Here is a 12523-nt window from a genome sequence, read left to right on the forward strand (position 1 = left end):
AATAAATAGAAAGTTTAGTGATATTGGTTGGATTCCAAATACCAAATGACATTTAAGAAATATCACTCTTGCAAAGAAAAAAAAAACCCTCCTATGTGGAAGTCAGAGAGGAAAATGGGAAGAAAAGTTTTGGGGGGCATCTCCTGAACATCCAAGGCAGCTGAGTAGAGGACAGGAAAGGGACCAAGGAAGGGAGGGAGGGAACAGAAGGGGAAATAGTGGGTAATGACATTGGTCAAATATACTGTTGTACTGTGCATGTGTGAGTGTGTCACAATGAATACCAGCATCGCGTGTCATTGTAGTGCACCAATAAAACCATGAAAAAGAAATAACAACAACAAAGAAGAAACAAAACAGAAAAGGAATCACTTTTCAAAAAAGGAAAGATCCCTGAATCCGCTTGTCCTTTTAACCATTAGGGGGCGTTCATCCCTACTCAGCACAGAGCCAGGGGCGTGAAGGACTTGACTTCTCATTATTATCACAAAAATGGTCGAATGTGACTACGTATCCCATTTTATAAATAAGCAACCTGAGTTTTAAAGAGGTGTGGTCCTGCCCCAGGGCTCACAGTGCTGTACCTTGGAGCCGCATCTGCTGGGGTTGGAGGCCTGGGTTTCCCCCAAGGGCACATCCTGCACCCTGAATATTGATTCTGGTAGCCTGTCTTTAAAACAATGACCGACAACAGAGCTTGCAATTCCTAGAAGCAGTCTTTTTCTTGGCAAACACCTTTGATCATAGTCTCCCCTCTTACCTACCGTTCCATTTTCTGTGGTTTCAATGACACATGGTCAACCTCAGTCTGAAAAGATTAAATGGAAAATTCCAGAAATAAACAACACTTAAGTTTTACCTAACATTTATTCCATTACGTTGTTGTACTTGTTCTATTTCATTACTGTAAATCTCTTTCGGTATCTACCTTATAAATTAAGCCTTCTCATAGGTAAGCTTGGGTCGTATGTGTTGAGTTTGATGCTAGCCACATCTTCAGGCATCCGTGGGGCAAGGGGGATCTTGGGACATGTCTTCCACTACTCTAATACTAATCCACTTGTTAAGTTTTTACTATGATCAGACACAGACGTGTAAATGTAATTCCTTCCCTCAAGGAGCTCACAGGCCAGCGGGGATTTGTAATACAGAAAACCTTGTAAAATGGTAGCTGGGACATCGATGGGTGTCTAATGCTCATGCTCTGGCATTTGTCCCAGACTCCATCGATTGGAAGTGTCCTCACCTTAGTCACCAGCAACACCCAATGCATCCCTAGGTCACCCACACTTCCGAACAGCGGTTCAAAGTGTGAGGGTTCTGGGGACCTTTTTAATTTTGATCATTTGCTATCACAAGTCACAGATCTCAGGAAACACCTACAATCAATTTCTTTACAAATGATACACATCAGAACAAACCAGGAAGACACACCTAGGGTTGAGGTCTGGGTGGGTCCTGAACATGCTGCTTCCGGGTCCCTCCCCATGGAATGCCCTGTGGGTCCCTCAACACGTTAACCAACCAGCAAACTTCATGGACTGTCCATGTCCCCAGCTGTTATTGGGGTTTTATTACATAGGCATGATTGATTGAATCCTTGGCCACATGGTTTAATTCAATCTCCCTCCCTCCTAGAGATTGGGAGGTTGAACTTACTTCAGGTGTTTCAAAGCCCCAAACATCCAGTGACATGGCTGTTCTTTCGGGAATGGGCCACCTTCATCCTGAGTCATCTCCTGAGCATCAGCTCTGTTGTTGCCCAAGGAGCTCATGTCTCTCTCTCTCTCTCTCTCTCTCTCCTTTTCTCTTTCTTTCTCAGGAATTTCTCTACAGGTTTCAGGAAGCAGCCAAAGTCTTTATTACACTACAGACTATCCTTTGGCTTTTAGTGTAGAATTCCACAAATTTGGAGGATTCAGTGCAGGTTAGGGATAGAAAGCACTGAACTCAATATTCTAATTCATTTGATTGTCATCAGTATTATATTCTTACTAATAACATTAGGTTTGACCATATCGCTCAAATGTAGATAAAGCTTGAAAAATAAGTCAAAAAGGCTGCTCTGTCACTAGAATCTCATTCAATTATTAATGATGAGTCTGATCTATGATCATATTGTATAGCCAGGATGTCTCTCAGGGTGCAGCCTCTCAGGTTTGTGGGGTTCCATTCACTTCGGTCAAGTTCCACAACAGGAGAGTGTTCAGCAACACGTGACTCCACCCTCTCCAGCATCTGATCTCCTTGAGCTAAAAGACAATAGCAGGTCTTGCTCTTAGATGCTTTTAAAGCACTGGTGTCATATTGAATTTCTCTCACTGTCTAACCCCATCATTCATTATCACAATCAGGTAGTATTTCTGCTTCTCTCCAGTCATCCCCAAACCTTCCACACTTGGAAGGGGTGTTAGGTTCAGCCATGGTGCTGGTCTAGATCGCTGGTGGTGACACCAGCCTAGCAATGCCTCTCCCACCAATGCTCTCCCATTCATACAGGATGTGGCTAAGTAAGTACTGAACTAGTGGCTAATTCAACCGTTAGGCAATACATCTGCATTCCCCATCAACCCCAATTTTACAGATGGGATACCAGCACAGTCTGCTCTTTCCAGTCCTTCAAAAGGATTAAAAGCATAGTTAAAGTTTTTGCTTGGACATTATCTCTGCTTCTGGCATTTATGGTCATAGCCCTGGTCTTGGGATCACTGCAATATGTAGGTATAAGAAGTTTGGGGTGATGTGGGGAAGAAAAATGTACAGTCACATTCGTGCCATGTGGCAAATCACCCCAGCATCCTCCTCTCCCTTTCTTCCATGAACCTCTTAGGAAAAGGGAAGAATCTACCCAGTGGGGATTTCCCCTTGACTCCTTTCATTTTAGATATAAATACACACTCAAAAGGCACATAGGCCAGCCATTCATGCCTGTACCTCCCCGCATGGTGGAAGACCAGTGTTGCAGTTGGCCATTCTAATTCTCTATCAAAATGTTCCTCCAAGGATATAAGCCTATTTCTTGGTCTGAAGAAAATACGACTCATTGGTTCCAGCTGGTGCGGTGTCTCCTGTCTGGTCCTTTTTAGAGTACTCTGAACATTTGCATCCACCAATAGATAAGCACGTCCGAGTCAGGAGAAAGTGTCTACTCGGGTCTGGATCCCTTCGTTGCTGCCCAAGGCTGCTGGCATCTGTCAGATTGAGAGCCTAGCTCCCTGGGAATCTGCTCCGCAGCCATCCATAGTCTCTGTCTCTCCTGTTGGCAAACAGAGCAGTCTGTGGTGGCATTTTGTGTCTCAGAAGAGACAAAAGGCGAGTCTGATTTAGTTCGTGCTGCCCTGTGGCGGCCCCTCAAGCCCACTCATTTCGAGGACCTGGCCTCAAGAAAGCACACCGAGATACCCAATTTCCTTGCTGTCCTGGGAAGGTGGTTTTCTGACAGGAATTGGTGTGTCTCACTTCAGTGCACTTCTCAAATCCCTACTGTGAGTGTCGTGGGCCATTCCTTCTACGGCATCCCTTCAGCAGGACACCTTTCCCTGGCTCTTCTGCTTGACCACCTCAGGTAACAGTCAGCCACGGGGGGAAAGAGGCCACTCTGTCACGAATGCGCTGAGTAACTCCTTACATTCTCCTCTGCGTGCTCTGAGCGTCTCCATTGCATCCAGAGGTTGAAACTTAGTCACCATTTCAGGTGGGGCCTTTGAGGTGTGATGAGGTCCTGAGAGCTCAGGCCTCAGGAACAGACTAGTGCCTTACTGAAGGTGTGGTGGGAGCAAACTGAGGCCCCTTTGCCCTTCAGCTTCTGCCACATGAGGCACTTAGATGCCACCATCTCTGAGTGTGGGCCCTCACCAGACACCAAACCTGCTGGTTCCTGGATCTTGACTTTCCACCTCCAGAACTGTGAGGAGGACATTTCTATTCTTTATATGCCCCCAGTCTCAAGTGTTTTGTCATATCACATGAAAAGACAGAGACTCCCTGTACCATGGTCATGCAGCAGCCGTTACCACTTCATTATAGTGTTCCTCTAGCCATTCCCTTCCTGTGGAGCATTTCTCCAACATCACCCAAATCATGGTAAAACTTTGTGTTTTGAGATGTGTGTCCATCAGTCACAGAGGACATTTTCAATTAATTTCTGGTCACAGCTAGTAATTGTCCTTCAAATGGCATCTTTGTGTTCCAGAGTCCCAGGAGTTATCTCTGGGAGGTGCCCACAGGCTGTTGCCATAGTCCCAGTCCACATGCCACCCAGCGCTAGTGTATAGAGAAACTGTCTCACCTGGCACCCCAGTTCCTGGTCTCTAATGCATAGGGCCAGGCAGTTTGTTGGTTCCCGCTTACCATGTCCAGTGACTGCTGCCTGAAGGGCAGATCTCACAGGCCTGTGTTTTATAAGCTGGGTAGGAGCAATGTTCCCAGTCAGACACATCGTCCATCTTCACAACACATCCAAGTAGGGACGCAAGGGTTCAAGTAAAACCTGTTGCCATCCAAACTTGCCTCATGCCAATCAATCTTGCATATTCATATTCTCTCAATTCAACTGCAGATCCTGTTAGGGCTTAAGCAATGTGTTCTTGGTTCCATGATCCATGGGGCTCATGTGTCAAGGAGTTCCAGAAGCTTCTATTCTGCTCATATTACCCATTCCTCCATTCCTGTATATAATGTTTGAGTTCCAGCAGGGGGTCAAGTCAAGAGACCTTGGTTCCTGCAAACTTTACCTTGATTAATCTGGCCATTGTCCTGGATTGGATTTCTTAATGTAACCTTTGTCTTATGGCTTTTGAAATTCCTCCAAACTGGGGTAAGTAGAGTAGATTCATTGAAGGTCCTCTCATGGGACACGTGCCAGCAGGGGACCAGCAGGGACTCCCAGCAGGGCACCAGCCAGCAGGGACTCCCAGCAGAACCCCTAATGTCCCATCACTCTACATTAAGACCTTCATTTCTATCCCATTAACATTTGATTTATTCACCCCATTTTAAATGATCACCTAAACTTTTCTACCTTGCTGAAATGAACCACTTGATCCTCCTGTCTCTCCAACCCTTATTTTTTGTTTAAAAATAATTCTTTTTGTTCATCTACAAGAGATTGAAGGGGAAATGAATACGGCAAATCCGCCAAGGCTCCTTGGACTGTTGCTGGATTTGCAAGATTAGTAAAGTTCCTTGGGGTGTCCATGCAAAAGGGACCCACTTAATCATGCTGGATGAGTACTCTGATCATCATGAAGCACGGCTTAAGTACAGAATACCAACTGCTTCCTCTATGGGGTTCCAATTCACATTTACGGGGGAGAGTCAGATAACCCCCTTCTCTGGGTCAATGACTACACAGTGCCTTTCTGTCTGCCTGCCAGGCTAGCTGGGCTCTAGAAAATGACCTGCCATAGGCCTGATTTGTGTGTGGTGATGTGTGGTTTTTTCCATAGTGAGCAATGGCTCCTCTGTCAAGAGAAGGATAAGATATTCTGTGGACTTAAGCCAGGCAGAGCTGCTGGTAAATTGCTTAGAAAAAGAGAAAGAAAGAAAGAAAACTTGTGGGGGTCCACACAGAGGGCCCGGTCTATAGAATCACCCCCTCACCCTGATGTTCCCACACTTAAGCCGGTCCCCTAGCAAGAGCACAGGCGCAATTTCATGCCATGGGTGACCCTGTGAGTCCTCAGGGATTCAAAGTCCCTCACCTTCTACTCTTCATCCATTTCTTCCCAAACCATTGCTGGCGTCCAAGGCCAGAGGTCTGACTCCAGGAGTTCCAACAAACTTGGTCTGGCCACTCATCACAAACATCAAACTGAAAGGTCATGGTGAAAAGCAAGACAGGAAACTTTGATTGATGTGTCCATATGGAGAAGGCCGAGCCAGACCCAGCCTCTCCGCCCTGTCTTCTGGTGCTGACAGGAGCTTTGGGTCTAAACAGAAGAAGGACGGGGCAGAGGTCGGAGGTCTGCCTCCCTCAGCAGCCTTGGTCAACTGAGCTCTGGTCGCTCACTCTCAGGGCTGTTCTGGGAGGAGCTGACTCTGCAGAGGTCCTTCTCTCCTGAGGGGACAATGTCCACTTGCTGTTCAGGATGTTTGTCTATCAGACCTGTGAGTCTGGAAGGGGGGTGATGACTTGGGGCAGCACCCCAGGGGCGGAAATAGACAGCTGCAAGTCTTGCCTCAGTCTTTTTTTTTTTAATTTATTTTTATTGTAAACAAATGGGATACATGTTGTTTCTGTTTGTACATGGAGTAACAGCATACCATTTGTGTAATCATACATTTACATAGAGTAATGATGTTTGATTCATTCTGTTATTTTTTCCCTTCCCCCCACCCCTCCCACCCCTCTTTTCCCTCTATACAGTCCTTCCTTCCTCCATTCTTGCCCCCCTCCCTAACCCTAACTCTAACCCTAAAACCAACCCCTTTCACGCCCCATTATGTGTCATCATCCACTTATCAGTGAGATCATTTCTCCTTTGGTTTTTTGAGATTGGCTTATCTCACTTAGCATGATATTCTCCAATTTCATCCATTTGCCTGCAAATGCCATAATTTTATTATTCTTTTTAGCTGAGAAATATTCCATTGTATATATATACCACAGTTTCTTTATCCATTCATCAATTGAAGGACATCTAGGTTGGTTCCACAATCTGACTATTGTGAATTGAGCAGCTATGAACATTGATGTGGCTGTATCTCTGTAATATGCTGATTTTAAGTCCTTTGGGTATAGGCCAAGGAGTGGGATAGCTGGGTCAAATGGTGGGTCCATTCCAAGTTTTCTAAGGAATCTCCACACTGTTTTCCAGAGTGGCTGCACTAGTTTGCAGCCCCACCAGCAATGTATGAGTGTACCTTCTTCCCCACATCCTCTCCAACACCTGTTGTTGCTTGTATTCTTGATAATTGCCATTCTAATTGGGGTGAGATGGAATCTTAAGGAAGTTTTGATTTGCATTTCTCTTATTACTAAAGATGGTGAACATTTTTTCATATGTTTGTTGATTACTTGTAGATCTTCTTCTGTGAAGTGTCTGTTCATATCCTTAACATTTGTTGATTGGGTTATTTTGTATTCTTGGTGTAGAGTTTTTTTAGTTCTTTATATATTCTGGAAATTAGTGCTCTATCTAAAGTATGAGTGGCAAAGATTTTCTCCCACTCTGTAGGCTCTCTCTTTGCATTACTGATAGTTTCCTTTTCTGAGAGAAAGCTATTTAGTTTGAATCTACCCCAGTTATTGATTATTGCTGTTATTTCTTGTGCTATGGGAGTCCTGTTAAGGAAGTCTGATACTAAGCCAACAAGTTGAAGATTTGGACCTACTTTTTCTTCTATAAGATGCAGGGTCTCTGGTCTGATTCCAAGGTCCTTGATCCATTTTGAGTTGAGTTTTGTGGTGGGTGAGAGGTAGGGGTTCAGTTTCATTCTGTTGCATATGTATTTCCAGTTTTCCCAGGACCATTTGTTGAAGAGGCTATCTTTTTGCCATTGCATATTTTTGGCATCTTTGTCTAGTATGAGAAAATTGTATTTATTTGGGTTTGTGTCCATGTCCTCTATTCTGTACCATTGATCTACCTGTATATTTTGGTACCAATACCATGCCATTTTTGTTACTATTGCTTTGTAGTATAGTTGAAGTTCTGGTATTGCGACACCCGCTGTTTCATTCTTCCTGCTAAGGATTGCTTTAGTATTCTGGGTTTCTTATTCTTCCAGATGAATTTCATAATTGCTTACTCTATTTCTGTAAGGTACATCATTGGGATTTTAATTGGAATTGCATTGAATCTGTATAGCACTTTTGGTAGTATGGCCATTTTGACAATATTAATTCTGCCTACCCAAGAACATGGGAGATCTTTCCAACTTCTAAGGTCTTCCTCAATTTCTTTCTTCAATGTTTTCTAGTTTTCATTGTAGAGATCTTTTACCTCTTTGGTTAGATTGATTCCCAAGTATTTTATTTTTTTTTGAGGGTATTGCAAATGGAGTTGTTTTCCTCATTTCCCTTTCAGATGTTTCATCGCTTGCATATAACAATGCTTTAGATTTATGCGTGTTGATTTTATAGCCTGCTATTTTGCTGAATTCATATATGGTTGCCTCAGTCTTCAAAGGGATGAGAGGTTAGGTCAATGAAGGGCCAATAGACCTTGTGTCACTAGCTTGTAGATGAACACTCCTCAAATGATTGATATGCCTACATGCAGAGCCGAGCAGGAATGTGACCCAAAGTTGAAGGTAATAAAGTCAACAGGTACAAAAGGAAGAAGTCAGAGATGCCAAGCTAGGAGTCCCTGCTAGCAAAGGCAGCCTCTCTAAATCCCTGCTATAAAATGTGTTTCAGTGAGTGGGTGTTGTTCTAGTGAGTCTCAAATTTTTGGCACCCCAGCAGGAGAAAAACACGTATTTTTCTGTGAAGAATCCCTATGAAGGAGTTAAAGCTGACTTCCTGGAGAAGGAGAATTTAGTTTGAGATTTGTAGTATTACAGTTGCATGAAAGTAAGGGAAGGTCAGTCCAGGGCATACACGGAGAAAAGGCTGGTTTAGGCAGCTCCAGGGGCTTGGGGCAGGAAAATAAGGCGCATATGTGGAAAACTATGAGCAATGATGTCTGGCTGGGGGCAGGAGCAGACGGTGGCAGGTGTAGCTGAAGGATGTAGGGAGCCATATTGGAGGACGCAAAAGTAAGATATTTAAAAAGTTATGCATGCCCTGCGTGGTGGCACAGCTTGGGAGGCTGAGGCAGGAAGATCTCGAGTTCAAAGCCAGACTCAGCAAAAGTGAGGTGCTAAGCAATTCAGTGAGACCCTGTCTCTAAATAAAATGCAAAATAGGCCTGCAGATGTGGCTCAGTGGTCGAGTGCCCCTGGGTTCAATCTCCGGTACCAAAAAAAAAAAAAAAAAAAAAAAAAAAAAAAAAAGTTATGGAAAGGAAACTAGGGAGCTATGGAGAGATTTTATCTTGGGAAAAGTATGATAGGGAAATGTCTTTTAAAATAAAATGGGTACTGACTCACTACTGATCTCACCCAGTTGTCAAGATCCCCCTCCCCTGCCCCGTGAACATCTGCCCCTCTGGGTTTGCTCCACATCTTGGGCATTTCACCCCTTCCCTGACATACTGTGGTCACCATTTCCCTTGCCTGCCTCCTTTCCTAGACATCAAGGTCATCAGCTATGATGTGAATTCAAGCTTTGTGGCCTCTGTGACTTGTGTTATCCATAGACTAGACATATATTTTTCACATGATCACAGTAAGTAGAGACCAAGACTCTAACATAGTCCTCACCCTGAGATTCTTTCAGTTTGGGTAAACGGTGTCCAAAGAGACCACTAGGCATCCTAAGACATAGCAGGATGAAAGTATAAAATATCAAAGAAACAAGATTCACTGAGGGAGAAAAACAGGAAAGAAGGACATCAGAAAGAATAAAAAGTGAAGTGAAAACACTGATTCAAGTGCATAGGCTCAGTCCTTAGCAGGGGAGGATGGGAAGTGATAGATAATGTACAACGTCCCGCATGCAATGGGCTGTCCACATGCAACCAAGCACCATGTTGGATGAGTATCTAACAGGGAGTCTCACCTGACTGAAGCCTGGGTGGTCAACATCCACAGTCCTCCACATGGTAGGAGAATTAGAATAGTATATAAAAGGATGTTGGCTGGGCACAGTGACACATACCTGTAAGCCCAGAAGCTCTGGAGGCTGAGGCAGGAGGATCGCTAGTTCAAAGTCAGCCTCAGCAACTTAGTGAGGCCATAAGCAATGCCTCTGGGTTCAATTCATTGTAAAAAAAAAAGGGGGGGGGAGGGAACAGGGGCACAAGCTTCTAGGAAGCGGGGCAGGAAGATCACATGTTCAAGGCCAGCCTGAGCAACCCTGCCTCAAAATATCACAGAAAGGGCTACACCTCAGTGTTCTAGGTCCTGGTCTGATCCCTAGTACTGAAAGTAAAAAAAAAAAAAAAAAAAAAAAAAGAGAGAAGAAGAAGGAGGAGGAGGAGGAAAGAAAGAAAAAGAAAAAGAAGACATTGGAGGAAAGTTAATGATCATTTAATCTTACGTCATTCCTCAAATGCATGTAGTACTTTTAAAGCAGTAATTCTCTGATTTATGACATTCATGAATGCCAATTAAATATTAAAGTCAGTAATTCTTTGCTAGGTCCAAACAAATCCTGATTTAGTGTATCTGTATCTTTCATGGGGTTTTGTTAATAGTAGTAAATCCTTCAGCGATCTATTACATTACAATGACAGTTGACATTTACAGGGTGTCTAGGAGTATCTGTTTATACACAAATTAATTACCAAGTACCTGAAGGCATTCAGCTAGTCCCCAGTAGGAAGGTCAGAACTGCCCTGCCTCCGCTCCAGTCTCCTCGCTGCTGACTTTACGCTCCTTAGTTCTAATTCACACCAGAGACCTCGAAGTCAACTTGTAATGCACCATTTAAAAGTGCGAACAGAACTGGCCCTGGAGCTGCAGAATACCTCACTCAAGTCCTGGCAGCTAAGATGTGACCTCGCAACTCCGGTCTCTGGTGCTCAGGCTGCAGAAGTTAATAGGTCAGATTTCAGCAGAATAAAGCCATTTTACGGGCCACACATTTTTGGCCAGACACTAGATCTGATTCTCCTAGAACCACTCAGTGACATGTTAATTCAGTTTTTCCTAATCACTAAAAGCAGGAACTCCAAGTCTATATCCGTTGGGAGGGTTTACTCTTTTCTGGATTTAAAATTTACCATTACTTAAACCTACTGTCTGATATGAAGTTTGAAGGTTCCTGCTCAGTTTGTTTCACATGTTTAAACCTATTTCCTGCCTGATTATACTTTGAAATTTTTCCAGATTCTTCTGTATGTCCTGGCCACACTTTGATAGCTTTCTACTAATATGAAGACTGAAGTCATTCTCATGCTAACCAAAGATATTACATAAACATCCATTTTTCCAACACCTTAGCCTCATCAAATCTTAACATTTCACTTTGGATTTTAAAAATTAAAAACAAAAAACAAAAACAACATTTGGCTCACAATAGGTAGAAGGGAGGGAGGATGGAGATTCACTGGATTGGACAAGGGAGCATAGGGGAAAGAGACGGGGGATGGGAATGGGAAAGACAGTAGAATGAATCAGACATAACTTTCCTTGTTCATATATGAGTACATGACCAGTGTAACTCCACATCATGTGCAACCACAAAAATGGGAAATTATACTGCACATATGTATGGTATGTCAAAACACATTGTACTGTATAACCAAAAAGAACAAATACAAAATTAAAAAACAAAACAAACAATTCTGATACAGTTGAGGGTTCCAGGGTACTGTTCCTTGATTTCATATTTTCCCTCTTCCAAGGAATTCTCCCCTTAATTTTTCATTATTTCCAAGAATCTTCAATTTATCATAACATGTGAATATGCCACTAAAAATATTATTTTTTATCTTTTCAAATTTATGCATGAACTATTTGTAATTATCATCTTGCAACTTACTTTTTTAGGTAATCAACATTATATTTTTGAAAACTACTAATGTTGATGCATGTAGCTCCAGTTAATTGAACTACTATATAAAAGGAATTTCCAAGCATTTAAAACATACAAATGTACCAATAAAAGGTATTATTTAGTATTTTTTCAAATTTTTTGTGTGTATTATTTTGTAACTATCATTCTGCAACTTCCTCTTTTTTGTAATTATTGTTTTTGAAAATTACTAATGTTGTTACATGTAGCTCCAGTTAATTTAATTAACTGGTTGTACAATAGGAATTTATTCAGTAAATACAGCACAACTTTTTCTCCATTTGTTAGGTTGATGGAGATTGATTTTTTAAATTATAAATATTAATGCAAGAAGAATATTTTTATATTCTAGGTCTCTGTGTACAATAAGTGTTACAGTTTTCTTAAATGATATAAGTGGAATTTCTGAGTTGAAGACCTGCATTTTTAACTTTATAATTTTTAAACTGCTCTCTAGCCATATATGAGAGTTCTCACCATTCAATTCTTGCCAATATGTGTTTTCAAATTTTTGTAATAGGATGTATGTGAGATAGTTTCTCCCTCTTGTTCTACTTTAGAATACCTTGGTTACTGGTGAGATGGAACATTTTTCTTCTACTGACCATTTATTTTTCCTCTTCTGTATATTGCCTGCTCACAGGTTATAACCATTTTTCCATTGTCATTTGTTCCCCTTAAGTTGGTTTGTAAGTCCTTTATAAATGTTGATTTCAATTCTTTGTTACTTTTATGTGTCAAAGATACTAAATTTTAACTTTGGTGTCAAATTCATCAATCTTCTTATGGTTTGTATTTTTTGTGAGGTAGTAGGATTTCCTGCATTACCTTCTAAAATTTTTAAAGTTTTGATTTTCACACTTCTGGCTCACTTGGAATTGATTGTTTTGTGTATGTGGGGAATAAAGGAATTTCTATTTTCCAAATAAATATCTCCATTTATTAAATGAAAAAAAG

The sequence above is a fragment of the Sciurus carolinensis genome, chromosome 15 (assembly GCF_902686445.1).
Source record: "Sciurus carolinensis chromosome 15, mSciCar1.2, whole genome shotgun sequence".
Lineage (NCBI taxonomy): Eukaryota > Metazoa > Chordata > Mammalia > Rodentia > Sciuridae > Sciurus > Sciurus carolinensis.